General features: G+C 41.4%; 1 protein-coding gene across 1 annotated transcript in view; it reads left to right on the top strand.

Moving 5' to 3' along the window:
* Positions 1 to 15,502, top strand: part of IMPG1 (interphotoreceptor matrix proteoglycan 1) — a 1,456,118-nt gene that overhangs the window by 1,330,989 nt on the left and 109,627 nt on the right. The gene's annotated exons all lie outside the window — the stretch shown is intronic.

The raw sequence follows: 15,502 nt of genomic DNA, 5'->3' as shown, positions 1-15,502 counted from the left end.
TTAATTAAAGTCATAATGGAGAACTAAAATTGGGAGGAATTAGACTACAAAAAGAGCATTTCACATTATCTCACATTCATGGACAAAAGAGTGCTTAAAAATGTATAAGATACACCCTACATGGATCAATTACATTACAGTGGCCATGAAACAGTGGCAAAACTCTTTGCAGTTAATCCATGATAAAGGATAAATTATTATTCCAGGGATAAAAATTCAAATGGGGAAATTCCAGGATAACTCTCTGTCACCGCTGCTCTTTTGTCTTGCCCTTAACCCATTAAGCTGTCGACTTAATGGATTAGGTCATGGCTATAATTTGGCTCCCAGAAAACAACAAATTGTAAATACTTCTCATCTCCTTTTTGTAGATGATGTAAAACTGTATAGTTCATTAGATGAGGAACTAAGACCACAACTGCATGAGGCCAGTACCTTTCCTGATGACATAAGAATGTCATTTGGCCTTGATAAATGTGCAAAAGCAGCCTTTAAAGCAGGAAAGCTGCAGCACCAAAAAAACACCAGTTTGGGACAGGAATGTGATTTTAAAGAACTTGATCTAGAGGGAGTATATAAATAACTGGGAATTGATAAAAGATCAACAATAAAGCATGAACAAATGTGAATAAACTTTAGTAAGGAATATTTTAGAAGACTAAAATTAATACTGAAAACAGCTTTGACATATAGAAGCAGAGTCCAAGCTATAAACCAATTTGCTCTTCCTGTCCTAATGTACAGTTTTGGAGTGACTGACTGGCCTCAAAAGGTGTCGTGTTGGTTGGACAGGATAACAAGAAGGATGCTTCATGCTTATCAAATGATTTTTAAAAATCAGTGTATTACCAAGACTATATATTCCCCATTCTGAAGGAAGTATCGGCCTCCTCAAAATTGATTACATGTATAGATCTGCAGTCGTAGCACTGCATACATATCTGCTGACATCACAAGACCCAAATGTAGTGAAAGTTTTGAAACATCAGACCACATTCATGTTTACTTTAGCAAAAGCATATCGGTGTGAAGTGGGAATGGAAATCAATCCAGAAGTAGATAAAAATCAAGCAGCAACTGAATGTGCCAAAAAAAAAACAAAACAAAAAAAAAAACAAAAGAAGAATAAAAGGTGATGGTTCAGATGAGAAGGCAAAAAATGTGTAAAATGCATATAATGCAAGTATAGAAACCCTTGACACAACCTCATGTTGATCAGGATCAGACACAAGAATGGTAAGGAGAAGTGAATTTAAACCAAAAGGTGAAAAGTTAATATTGGCAGCCCAAGCTAGTGGACTACATATGTGTTTGTTTACAAAGTCCCTTGAGCATGTGGGAGAAGCAGACAAATGTAGGTTTTGTAAAGCAGAATTGGAAACAGTCACACATCTTGTTGCTGGTTGTGATATACTAATGGCAGAAGGACTATATACTGAAAGACATAATAATGTGGCAAGACTGTTGCATTGGGGATTGTGTAAACATTATAATACTGAAGTAGCTGAAAAACACTAGAAACATGAGCCACAAAGTACCATAGAAAATAATGGTTTATATAACATGGAATCGCCCATTACCAACAGTTCAAAAATAGATGCGAGAAAACTAGATATAAAAGTCTATGAAAACAAGACAATTGATCATTGAAATTGCTACACCCAGTGACTATGGTGTCTTATGTACAGAGAGACACAAAATTCTAAAATATCAGGATTTGCAGGCAGAAAAGAGTACAATGTGGATGAAGGATATAGTTCCAATAGTAGTAGGAGCAATGGGTCTTATAAAAAGAATTTACAATTATACTTAGATAACAATGTTACCAATACATGCAACTCTGTATGAATTGCAGAAGGAGTCATTACTGGGCACATTGCGGGTGCTGTGAAGAGCACTTTTGGCTGACATCAAGGATTGAAACAATACTAATGTCATGAACTTGAATCATACTTTGACTTAGGAATGGGGTCCATTCCTGTCATGGTATTAGAAACCCAAAAGAATTTGTGAAATTAAAAAGAGCCAGAAGATATAACAAACCTACTGGTTGACAAATTCAGTCCCATCTTTACCCCTCTCTCCCCATCAACCTTCCCTCAAAAAATAATATCAAATATAACTTCCCCCTGTTGTCACTAGGGAACAGGTCCTTAATGTTCTGTCTAATGCCAAGAACACTGCATCATTGGGCCCAGACAATATTCCAGGATGCCTTCTAAATACCATGAAACATGTTCTATCAGACCATCTAGATTTGCTGTTTAACTGTAGCCTCCAAACAGGTTTCATGCCTCATGAATGGAGAACAGCAGTACTCATCCTTCTGCACAAAGGTGGACCATCTACAGACCCTGGAAACTACAGACCCATAAGTTTCACTAATCTTATATGCAAAGCCATGGAAAGAATTTTCATGGAGATGATCAGTAGAGATATAGTAAACCTCCAGACACTGGTCTGGCCCAGCTGGGTTTCGTCAAGGGCAGATCATGCCTACTCAACCTGGTGGACTTCTTTGAGAAGGTCATCAAAGCAATGGATGAGGGAAAAATGGTTCACACTGTCTACTTTGACCTGGCCAAGACATTTGACACCATCCCCCACTCTGGCATTGTTGACAAACTTAGGATGTTAGGTACAAACCCTTATGTCACCCACTGGATAGCCAGCTCGCTCACAGACATGACCCAGGATGTTAGACTTGGGGAGTCCACCTCTCACAAGCAGAGTCCCTCAGGGATTGGTCTTGGGACTGCTTAACATTTACTTCTCTTAAGTCAAGGCCAATGTCAATGGCCTCTGGCTGACTAAATTTGCAGATCATTGCAATTAAGGAGCTGTCATTAAATCACCCAGGAAGGGCTAACCCAGACAAGCAACTGGTGCCAGAGCCATGGACTAAAACTAAATGCCAAGAAATTCATAATAGTATCCTTTGGGAAGTCATCTGTCCCTGGAAACTATCACATTGACAACACATCCATGAGAGCTGAACCAATAGTCAGTGACTTGGGGATACACATAGATGGTAATCTAGCCTTTGGCCATCACTTGTCTACAGTGGTGAAGAAATCATTCTATGTTGTGCAATTTATAAACAAAGGTTATGGCATCTAGCTCCAAAGAAGTCATTGTGCCACTGTATTCTTAATTCCTCACACCTATCATTTAGTATAATGCCCCATTTAATATGTACCTGACCAGACATATCCAGCAACTGGAACATCCACAGAGGTTCATCACTAAAAGAATACAGGGTGCAAGTAACATATCCTCCCATACAACTTCAAGACCCCATCCCTGTATTCTGTCTCCTACAGACTGTTAAGGGGAGATCTATGCCTGGCATACAGAGCACTGTTATACCTTACTTGGATGGACCTTCTGTATATCTGCAAAACAAACCTCACTAGAGTTACCCATTCTAAAGACTTAAACCTTCCCTGTGATATAATTAGGACCTGCTGGACAGAAAAGTATGTATCTCAGAGACTGCCCCTTTTCTGGACTAGGGTCCCCATCCATGTAGAGCAGAGTTCCTTCCTAACCCAATTCAAGTCTAACTTGGGCACTTTGTTGGGGAACGGAAAATTCATCCCTGGTTTGACACCTATGTCTCTAATGGACACAGACAACCTGTAAATGGTTCACCTTCCAGGCCCCTGCTTGTAAATATTCACTTCCCATGCCCCTGCTTACACTTATCAAGGGTGCTAGAGTTGTCAGACATTTGCAATGCATGACTAGGCTTAAAAAGGCCCTTGTGGTCATTAGCCTAGTACCCAGCTATGAACCTATGAACCTAATAAGGGTAACATGCCTACAGAAACTGCAATGTACTGGATTTTTCTCTGGTTGAAGTCAGATTTTTGAAGTGACTGAATTCCAAGGGGTTATTACATCTTACTTCCAGACTTCCAAACTAAATTGTCTACTTTTGATAAAAGCTGTGGTTTGTTTAGGGAAGAATGCTACTCTGCAGAGTTACCAAGTACACCCAGTATATTTTGTACTTCTAATGCTTTAGGCAGGCTTACATATACTCATACTTCAAATGACTTGCTGTTTTGCTTAAACTATTGTAAGGGTGTATGCCTTCTCAAAATAAATCATTCATTATTTTTACATATATGAAATAAGTAAAGCTGCAAGTCATTAATACCGTGTCTCATTATCATTTGTATTTGTGTATGTGTATGTTACAAACAGCATTGATTTGATAATTACTAGCCTATGGCAAGCTCAAGGAGGACAGAAACCTCCCATGGAGCTGAAGGGCAAAAGGTCACTTGATCTTTTTTTTTTTTTTTTCAGTATGAATACAGACTGTGAAAGTGGGGCTTCACAATCCTTCTGGCATTCTGGGTTTTAACCAGGAGGTGTCAGAAAAGTGGCAAGAGGGATAACTGACTTCTGGTGGTCAAGTGGTCATAGCGTTGCTTCTTGATTCTTCAATGTCATTGCTTCCTATCATTGTGAAGCAAAAGTCAACAAGCACTTTTCTTCATATTACAAAATAATTTTATATCCACATTTGATTTTTCAAATGTTTCTGTAGTCATTCTGAAAGATCTGCTAGTCAGCTCTTGTGCATGAGTTTTAAAGGTCTTAATAAAATGTATGTGGGAGATTGATAAATATGATATTCGATGCATACAGACTTTTCATAGTAAAGATACTGAAGAATTCTTATTGCAGATGGAAGAACAACTGAAAAGTAGAGGCACAAAAGACATATGTGATTGTGCATCCTAGTGCCCCGTGTTGGATTGTCCGCATACAAAGGAACAGCTATATATGTAAACTATTTGAGCTACAATTCATAAATGCTGAATATCCATTCCAGTACCTGGAACATAGTTGCAGATCACATATGGATGCCCCTAACAACATATATACCTTCCTGGAAAGCTAGGAAGGCCACCTGTGAAATTCTGATCATGCTCCAATGATACAATCCCCATTATTTGCAAAGCAGTAAATGTAGCAAGCATTCTATGAGTGCCAAATAAAGCCAGTATCACATACCAATAGAAGTTGATGATTCAGTGTGTGTGTGTGTGTGTGTGTGTGTGTGTGTGTGTGTGTGTGCGTGCGCATGCGTGCGTGTGTGTGTGTGTGTGTGTGTGTGTGTGTGTGTGTGTGTGTGTGTGTGTGTGTGTGTGTCTGTGTGTATGTATATGTGTGTGTGTATATATATATATATATATATATATATATATATATGTGTGTGTGTGTGTGTGTGTGTCTTTGTGTGTGTACGTGCAAGTAACTGGGATCACAACTGGCCTTTAAAATGGCTAATACACATTCTTGATTGCTACTGTATGCCATATAAGGCTCCCAGTATGCATGTGTAAGCTGGTATTAATGCAATTTGAGCAGATACCCACCTCCCATAAAATCTGTAGATTGTGTAACTTAATTCAGCCCTGTATGCAAGCCTGTTGATCCTTAAATGCATTGTAGAGATGATATCTTTGTCCATCTTTATGAGTTCCTCCTAACCATCATCAAGAATCTGGCAATTAAGCAGGGCACATACTACACAATCTATCTCCCATGACCAGAACAATAGTCATCACATAGCCCATTGTATACTCTTTGACATTATATTGATGAAATGCTGATTCCAGCCATACTTTGTAATATAACACTCAAACCTGTAATGACCATCCTGAATGTCTGGTTTTCATACCTCAATAGACATTGGATGAAAAGTTGCACAGCCATGATATTTTGCTATGCACCAGGTAATTGTTGTGTCTATCAACTCATGTATACTTATTGTAGAATGTCCCTATTATGTATGATTGTAAGAACATGACATGACTTAACAAAGCATTTGCGAAAGCTTGCAATGCTAGGATAGCTTGTGGTGTTCATTAAACTCATCTGTGGTATCTTGAATGGCTTTTAGTTTCATCATGACAACCCATGACAGATGTTCAATATCTAGGATGCATTAGTTCCCATGGATGCATTGTCTTGTTTGGTGAAGCACCCTTTTGCATTATTTAGATGAATTCTTATATGCTTGCCAGAAGTGCAGCTGGTTCAACTAGTGCCCTGGGTCTGTACTATGAACTAACACCCTAGCACCCCACCCCACACCCAGGTCTTCAAGTGAAGAGCAAAAAAAAAGCCAATGCAATGTTCTTTCCTCTACTGGGACACCAACCAGGTGGCCAGTTGCATAACAAGCCCCCCACCCCAGCCGTTCAGGTCCCATTCCTGAGCCCTGTCCCCAACTCTCCTTGAACTTATTTTATTAAAAAATAATGTCTTTAAAGCATAACAAACAGTTGCTCTAGTTTATACCCTGCCTGCACAGTGTGCTACAGTGCTCATGTTTTAGTTTAAAGAGACAAAAAAAATTATTTTTAAAATGTAGCAAACTGCTTGCTACAAGTGTAGCAAGCTTGCTACAGTTTATACCTTGTCTAAATGGAGGATTACAGTGCTCATGTTTTAATTAAAAAAAAAATCTTCTTTTATCTGCTTCTTAAACTGTAGTAAACAGTTGCTAGAGTTTATAACCTGCCTGCACAAAACACTACATATGTGTGTGGATGTCTGTATTGTCCTACATACCCTGACAATGGTGAGTAAAGCTGCATGATCACACATATATAATGTGCTTAAAGGATCCAAAGTAAGAGCTCACCAGTGCATAATGCACTTAGTTACAGACCCCTGTGCCTGTTGGATGTCACCACACATACACCAACAGATGAACATATAATTTTGTCTACGTACGCATTGACAGGCCACATTGCTCCTGACCACAGGCTTGCCCTTCCAAATGCAAACAGACACATATGGCCAAAATGGCAACTTTAGCCACATAGCTAAGATAAATAACAGTTATCTGACTGCTAGGCTACTAGACGCAGATAACAGGACGAAGCAATGTCACTTTGCAGGCCACAGACACTGTTCAACATAAGCCTAGTTTATGCAATCTACATGTAGTTTGCCTGCACTCATATATAAAATGGGCTTAAGCCGTGGCACGTGCTATACATACTGTGATCTATCTAGTGTTAGACTAGATAGGTAGAGGTTCTAATCTCACTCCAGGACACTGTGTGTGTGTGTGTGTGTGTGTGTGTGTGTGTGTGTGTGTGTGTGTGTGTGTGTGTGTGTGTGTGTGTGTGTGTGTGTGTGTGTGTGTGTGTGTGTGTGTGTGTTTGTTTGTTGGTGTGATTGCATGTAGCTCCCTTCAAAACAGTTGAAAATCCCACGTTGAGTACCAAACTGCACTCTTTGGCCATGTAAGTTGGTCCTGCCCTCTTCTACAACACATGCTGATGTCATATACCTTAAGACTACCAACTGCCATGTTAATGTCAAACTTAAGCCATGGTGTGTGTGCAATAAGTACTGTGATCTATAATGTGTAATGCAGATAGGTAGGGGTTCTAATCTCACTCCAGGCCACTCAATGTGTGGGTGCGTGCATCTCCCTGCAAAACACCTGAGAATCCCTCATTGAGTACTAAACTGCAATGGCTCTGCACCTTTAAGTTGATCCCACCTTCCAAATTGCCTTCTTCTACAATGCCTGTGATCTGTAGTGTGTAACACTAGATAGGTACTGGTTCTAATCTCACCTGAAGCCCGTGTGTGTGTGTGTGTGTGTGTGTGTGTGTGTGTGTGTGTGTGTGTGTGTGTGTGTGTGTGTGTGTGTGTGCATGTGTGCATGTGTGTGTGTGTGTGTGTGTGTGTGTGTGTGTGTGTGCATCTCCCTACAAAACAGCTGAGAATTCCTCATTGAATACCAAACTGCAATGTTGCTGCACTTGGTGGCCCTGTAAGTTGGTCCCAGCCTCCAAACTGCCCTCTTCTAGAATGCCTGCTGTCATATACCTTAAGACTACCAACTGCCATACTAATATCAGGCTTAAGCCATGGTGTGTGTGATAAGTACTGTGATCTATATTGTATAATACTAGATATGTAGGTGTTCTAATCTTACTCCAAGCCATGCAGTGTGTGTCTCTCCATATGACATAAATATGATCACGTCAGTGACTTAGAAAGAGATATGCTTTTGCAGTGTTTTGGTTGTAGCAGGTGATGTGGGCCTCCAAATGCCTGACCAGAACAAGGCCTGCTGATGTCATCAAGAATAAGAGGTCCTAATGAAATATTAAAGTAGACTTGGGATGTGGTGCATGTGTTACATACTGTGCTGTGTAGTGTGTACCATTAGATAGGTAGGTGTTTTAATCTGCTTACAGCCAACTTGGGCTATGTGTGTGCTGTGTAGTGTCCTGCAAATATTAATTGGAATTGTTGCTATCTTCAATGTAGCCAGGTTTGTGTGTATGGCTATAACAGCATTTTACATCCGCTTATGGAATTATAGGATCTTTGAACTTTAGTAGCCTAATGGCCCTAGAGCCCTTACAATCCTAGCCAAGTTTTTACCCTTATTTACACTATCAGCAAATATTGCCCCTGTCCACGAGGGACACAGGCAGATGCCCTGTGGTGAAATAACAGTCTCCCAGCCAATCATACAGATGGCAACTGATGTGGCTCAATGAGGTGCTCTGTTTGCCATTAGGCAGGAGTCTGTTTCAAAGGTTTATGAAAGTCTGCTAGACAGATTTCTCCCACCCGCATATATTACTAATATCACATACCAGATTAATGTCCTGACAGTGAATAATCTGTGTACCATGCCACCTACAGATATGCAGCATTTCCACTCAAGCAGAATCACACATTCCTCCATATGCAAGGCAGACATCACCTCTGAGTATTTGTATGCTACAGGTTACAATGACAGTGATTTCAGATGATCCCCATTGCACAGATACTGAAGATGTGAAGTTCCCTTGTGAGGGACCATTCTGTTGTGTGAAATTGCCAGTAGTGCTTGGGAAGGTACATCACAAAATAGCCATTGCATTCAAATATTGGCATGCTGAGGTAAGAGTACATAGAGGTTATGACTGATAATTTCAGGTGACAGTACCCTCAGGCATGACATATGATTCCCTTCTTACCACTAGGGAGACATGGCGATCTAAGGTACATTAGGTATAAACATGAGTGGCCAGGCCTGTGTGTGTAGTTTTATCATCCCTGAATATGTACATCAGGTGTTGCTACTGATGTGCTACTTGCTAGGAACATAGATGTTACAGATGGAAATGATACTACATAGATATTTGCATGGAGTTTATGTCCTTTAGTATGTCAACGGGCATTTGTTCAGTAATACCCTCTTGCAGGATATTGACAGTACTCACAGATTCTATGACCACTCACATTTTGCAGGAATCAGCCGATGTTGTCAGCCACAGACATTCAGGTATTGCTTGTACCATGGTTAAATGGATTCCAAGCAGCAGAGGACCCAGGACTGAGCCCTACTTACAGATCAGCTATTGGAGGTGGATTCCCCTATTCTGAGTATGTATTCCATCAGTGAGCCACTTAGTGACCCCTATAATGATATTACCATGGATGCTTAAGTGGGTGCTTTTGTCAATGATGCCTGAGTGGTTGATAGAGTCACACAGCTTGGCTAAGTCCAGGAGGTTGAATGCCCTTATGTTCCCTCACCCAGGTCCTTGGTGACTGCCTCAGACATGTCTCCCAATTTTAACATCTAAGATCTTCCTGTCAGAAATGCAAACTGTGTACAGTCAACTGTTTGTAGAGTACATATATGTTTACTGATCAGCTCCATGATGATTTGCCCCAGATATGGCTACACAGGCAAATAGGTCAATAGTTCCAGTGATCAGTGGATGCACCACATCTGTGCAAGGGGATAACAGTTGCCATTATCCAGTCAGCTGGGATGCAGCCAGTGGTTACAGTTTGATTGCAAGGAATTCCCAATGGTGTTAGTAATCCTTGTTGGATCCCATGTAAGAGACAGCCTGGCATGTTAGCATGTCCAATAGATGTGGTGTATCCCCATAGAGATGCCAGGTATAGCCTGCTCTGTAGAGATAGAAGGAATGGGACAGGTTGTAGGAATGTCATGTGACACATGTGGTGGGGACAGGGGAGTGAAGTTGGTGCAGAACCTGTGGGACAACAGGTTAGCTATGAGTACAGACCCATTATATGTGGTATCATTAAGTACAAGTTCATCGACAATCTGGGCCTTTCCGCTGAGGTTACAGATGTAACTACACTGTACTCTGCAGTTCTGCTTTGTGGGGGAGGCTAATTTTGTCACATACTGTTTCTGCTTGACATCATAAGAACACTATGTGCTTGTTTTAGCTGAGGAGGGAGTGCCTCCATTTTAGGGGGGCACCCTCACCCCAACTGTCACACAGCAATGTCCACCTCTTATTGTACAGCCTGCTAATGGCAGTTGCCCACCAGGCAGGTTTGCTGTGCTATGAGGTGCGCATTTTCCTCCTGTCAGGTACAGCCAAGTCTATGCAGTTGTATTGCTGCTTATATAAAGCATGGCTGTACAGCTCTGCATACTTGCCTGTTCCATCTGAGGGGGAGGTGCAGTTAAGCTATGTAAACCATCCCATAGGAGGTAATAAATGGCTTTGTTGAAGTATATTTCTGTATTTTCTGCAAGGGGAGGGTTAGGTCTGATACTCAGTTTTAATGAGACTGATCTGTGGTCAGATCTCACCAGGAAGGACCTCACAGTGGGGGGCTGCAGTGGTCACCCATATTGGTAAACATATGCACTACATTGGCTCCCCTTGTGGGGATGTCATACCACTGGTCCAGGGCATTGTAGTTAAGGATGTGGACTAACTTTTGGGCAAGTGAGCTTCGGCATGACTAACCAACACAGTTGCTGGTTAATTAATGTCACCCCAAACCATGGTGTACTGATATATCTTGATAGACACAAGTACATTCATATAAACACAATGGGTGTCTGGATTCATGGAGCTGCTCCTGTAGCTGGCAATGGCTTGATTATGTGGTCTTCCAGCAGTAATTATCACCTGCAGTGTCTCCAGGAAATCACAGTGTTTCACCATATCTGGATGTGCATCTATCCTTAATGAATATGTATACACCACCTGCATTATCTTGCACACTGTCAGTTTGAGATCTGAACATGTGGAAGGACATGTAGACTGGTATGGCTGTGGTGCTGTCCACAGCCTTGAACCAGGTGTCTTTGACTGCACAAATATCTGCATATTCCAAAGTGGGGACACCTTCTACAGAGTGGGATCTAATGTTGCCATTCCCAACATGTAGCAGCATAACCATGATGCTGTATGAAGCTGGTGTTCTCATTGGAATGTTTTCCCTCCAGACAGTGCATATAAGATGTACTGTGGGGGTGTCAGCAGCCTTGGCTCATAGGTTCATAGGTGTTTAATAGGCTAATGACCACAAAGGCCTTTTTAAGCCTAGCCATGCATCCTGAATCTCTGACAAGTTCTGACACCCTTGATAAGTGTAAGTATGGGCCTGGGAGATGAACCATTTACAGGTCACCTGTTTGCATTACAGACATAGGTGCCAAACCAGGGATGAATTTCCGGTTTCCCATCCAATTGTCCAAGTTGCACTTGAATTGGGTTAGGAGAAACTCTGCTTCACATGGATGGGAAGCCGGTTCCATAGACAGGGTTGTCTCTGGATTCATAGCTATCTCTCCAGCAGGTCCTATTTATATCACAGGCAAGGTTTAAGTCTTTATAATGGGTAGTTTTGATACTGTTTGTTTTGTGGATATGCAGGAGGTCCATCAGAGTGGGGTCTGACAATGACCTGTATGCCAGGCATAACTCTCCCCTCAAAAGCCTGTAGGAGACAGAATACAGTGATAGGGCCTTAAGATGGTCAGCACAGGACATATTACTTACTCCTTGTATTCTTTTAATGAAGGAAGGAATTTTTAAGGAAAATAATTTTCTTGGGTAGCGAAAGCCAGGGTACCTTTTTGGCTAGGCTTATATAGGCCCAAGGGCCAATAGCCTAGTACCTACCTATGAACCTATGAGGAACCTCTGTAGATATTCCAGTTATTGGATATGCCTGGTTAGGTACATACCAAAGGAGGCAGTGTACTCAATGATAGGTCTAATGAATGTCAGATGCAATGGAGCAATGACTTCCTTGGACTTAGATGCCATATCTTTGTTTATAAGTTGCTGAACATAAAATGATTTCCTCACCACTGTAGACACATGATGATCAAAGGCTATATTATTATCTATGTGTGTCCCTAAGTCCCTGACTTTTGGGTAACTTTAAGGGGTGTGTTGTCAATATGATAGTTACCAGGGATGGATGACTTCCCAAAGGATACTATTATGCAGTTCCTGGTATTTAGTTTTAGTCCATGGCTCTGACACTAGTTGTTTGTCTGTGTCAGCCCCACCTGGAGAACATTTTTGTCAGTATGAGATTCAGTAACAGCTCTTAATTTGCAATCATCTGCAGATTTAGTCAGCCAGAGACCACTGACATTGGCCTTTCCTTCTGAGAAGTAAATGCTAAAAAGGAGTGGTTCAAGGACTGATCCCTGAGGGACTCCACTTGTGACTGGCCCCTTTGTAGAGGTGGACTCCCCAGTTCTAACTCCCTGGGTCTTGTGTGTTAGCCAGTTGGCTATCCACCGGGTGACATATGGGTTTGTACCTAATTTCCCGAGTTCGTCAGCAATGCCCAAGTGGGGTATTGTGCCAAATGCCTTGGCCAGGTCAAGGTAGGCAGTGTGAACCATTTTGCCCTCATCCATTGCTTTGGTGACCTTCTCAAAGAAGTCCACCGGATTGAGTAGGTATGATCTACCCTTGATGAAACCAAACTGGGTTGGGTCCAGTGTCTGGAGGTTTACTATATCTCTGTTGATCATCTCCATGATAATTCTTTCCATGGCTTTACATATAAAACTAGTGAAACTTATGGGTCTGTAGTTTCCAGGGTATATAGATGGCCCACTTTTGTGCAGAGGGATGACTGTTGCCTTTCTCCATTCATGAGTCACAAAGCCTGTTTGGAGGCTACAATTAAATAGTAATTCCAGAGTCCCTGATAGGTCATGTTTCATGCTATTTTGAAGGCATCCTGGCATATTGTCTAGTCCCATTGATGCAGTGTTCTTGGTCTTAGAGAGAGTAATAAGGACCTGTTCCATAGTGATAGCAGAGGGAGTTACATTTGATGATATTTCATGAGGGAAGGTTGAGTAAAGTTGGAAATTAATTTATCAGCCAGGCGGTTTGCTATATCTTCTGTCTCGGTATAGGTGGCTCCAATTACAATGAGCTCTGCACACAATTGTGTATTGCCTTTGAGGTTGCAGACATAGCTAAAGAAGCTTTGTGGTTGTCCTTGGCCTGGGGGACCAAACTTACCTCAAATTTGGCTTTGACAGACTTTATTTGTCCTCTGAGTTGTTTGTTTAGTTTGATGAGAGTGCTTTTATCCTGCTGGGTGCTGCACCTCTTAATTTTTGCTATGATTTTCTTCCTCCTGTTCTACATCTGATTGATTTTCTAATTCCACCAGGGTGGCTTGTTTTTTGAGTTAGTTCTGTACTTCTTCCTAGTGGGTACAGCTGCCTCTATGCAGCTATTATCATGCTTAGACAGGGTTTCTGTGAACAGTTCTGCATATGCAGAAGTGTTCTCAGGGTTCATAGGTGCTTACAATTTTGCCAGGTTCTCACTTAATAGCAGGAGGTTAGGCTTAGAATAGTTCCTAAATATTCCCGGTTTAGCTGGGGTCCAGGTTTTATTTTTATTTCAAAGGAGACCATTTTGTGGTCTGACATTACCAGGGAAGGAATTACAGTAGGGGGTGTACAGCACTCTCCCATATTAGTGAGGACCAGATCCAGTATTGTTGCACCCCTGTTTGGTCTATTGACTGGTCCAGGGAGTTTGCATTTACAAAATCCAGAAATCTCTGTGCATGTACGTTTGATGTTGTATAGGATTCCCAGTTAATAGTGGGGTAATTAAAGTCACCCATGAATATGATATTGGGTTGGATGGTTAGTGTTTCTAATATGTTTAAATACATGATATGGGTTTCCTGAGTCATAGAGGGGGACCAATAGCTTGCAAGAAAGTGGTATTGGATTTTACCTAGGGTGATTTGAACATGGAGCAGCTCAGGTGCATTATCCTGTTTTTACCAGCCTTGAAGTATATTTATTTTTGAAGTAAATGGAGACACCTCCACCTTTAGTTCCTGCTTGTGAAGTAGCTGGTCCAAATGTGTGGAAGGCATTGTAACCTTGCACTGTTGGTGTGCTGTCTGCCGCTTTAAACCACATCTCAGGGACCACACAGACATCAGCATTCTCTAAGGTAAAGAGAGCTTCAAGGGAGTGGAGTTTTTTCTTAAGGCTCCTTGCATTGAGCAGTAATACCTTTAGATTTTCTTGGTTTTGATTTGCTATGTCAGAAGTACTTTCAGTTTGGCATTGCCTAAAACATGCACTATGGGAAAGACAATGTTTTAGCTAATATTTGAAAGCCTAGAGGGGAGAGGTGCAGACCATCCCTGGCAAAGCAGCGTGGTCTGCTGACCATCTCCTTCCATGCTGGCAAATTTTAAATGAACTTAGAATGACACAAAAAAACTAAGCCAATTATTAGTCAGTCATCTTTTGTTCATATTGTGGCAATATCCTTGGAGAAGGTAAAATGCTACTCAATGCTAGGCTCATACCAGCCTGAGACACATATTCTGAGAGCTCTATGACGTCACTCTTCGTATAGTCTAGGGAGGTACATCTCTGGTCATTTCCTCCCACATGGACTATGACTGAGTCATATTGGTAATTGTGGTCCAATGACCTGAGTGCATGCGTAATGTGATGGATCCTAACCCCTGATAAGTAACTGACCATAACTTTCTCCTTTCTCAGCCTGATGAGGGGGACATCAGTGTGTCTCATGATGGAGTCTCTAATGACTAGAATGTTGGATTGTGTGGTGACTTGCCTTTTGGGCTTAGAGGTAGAGGCTCCATGAGCTGTAGCTCTATGTGTTGATGTGAGTGTTGTTTTGAAAGAGTGCATTTGAGGCTGCTGAGGGTATTTCTTATGTGTACTTTGTCTAGGAGGTCTTTGTGGTTTAGCAAGGTTACATGTAAGTGCCTCAGTAAATGCGAGTCTATATGCCTGCATTGAATTGTGTGTGATGGGTGCAGCATGCATACTACTAACAACCTTATGGACATTAGGAGTAGTTTTATGTGAGAGCTTTGCCTCCAGTGACATTGTGTAAATATATCTGTCACATCCCGTATCAGTTTGTTTGAGAATTAACTGGTTGTCAGCAAACATGAGGCAATTTCTACATTGCCTCAGGATGCCCATATCCACTAAGCCAGTAACGGAGACTGTAGGAAAGTTCATACCCAAGACAACATACCCTTCTTTTATTGATTAGACAGTTGGAGTGAGAATATCAATCACTGTCAGGAGTATCCAGTTTGCAACTATGTGGACAGTGCTTGTCACTGCAAACTAGTCCTGTGTGCAACTAGATAATGGAGAAATTTCAATTGTGCT

The sequence above is a fragment of the Protopterus annectens genome, chromosome 1.part1 (assembly GCF_019279795.1).
Source record: "Protopterus annectens isolate FY-2018-M chromosome 1.part1, PAN1.0, whole genome shotgun sequence".
Taxonomy (NCBI): domain Eukaryota; kingdom Metazoa; phylum Chordata; order Ceratodontiformes; family Protopteridae; genus Protopterus; species Protopterus annectens.
The sequence above is the reverse complement of the archived record's forward strand: the minus strand, read 5'-3'. Positions and strand labels throughout refer to the sequence as shown.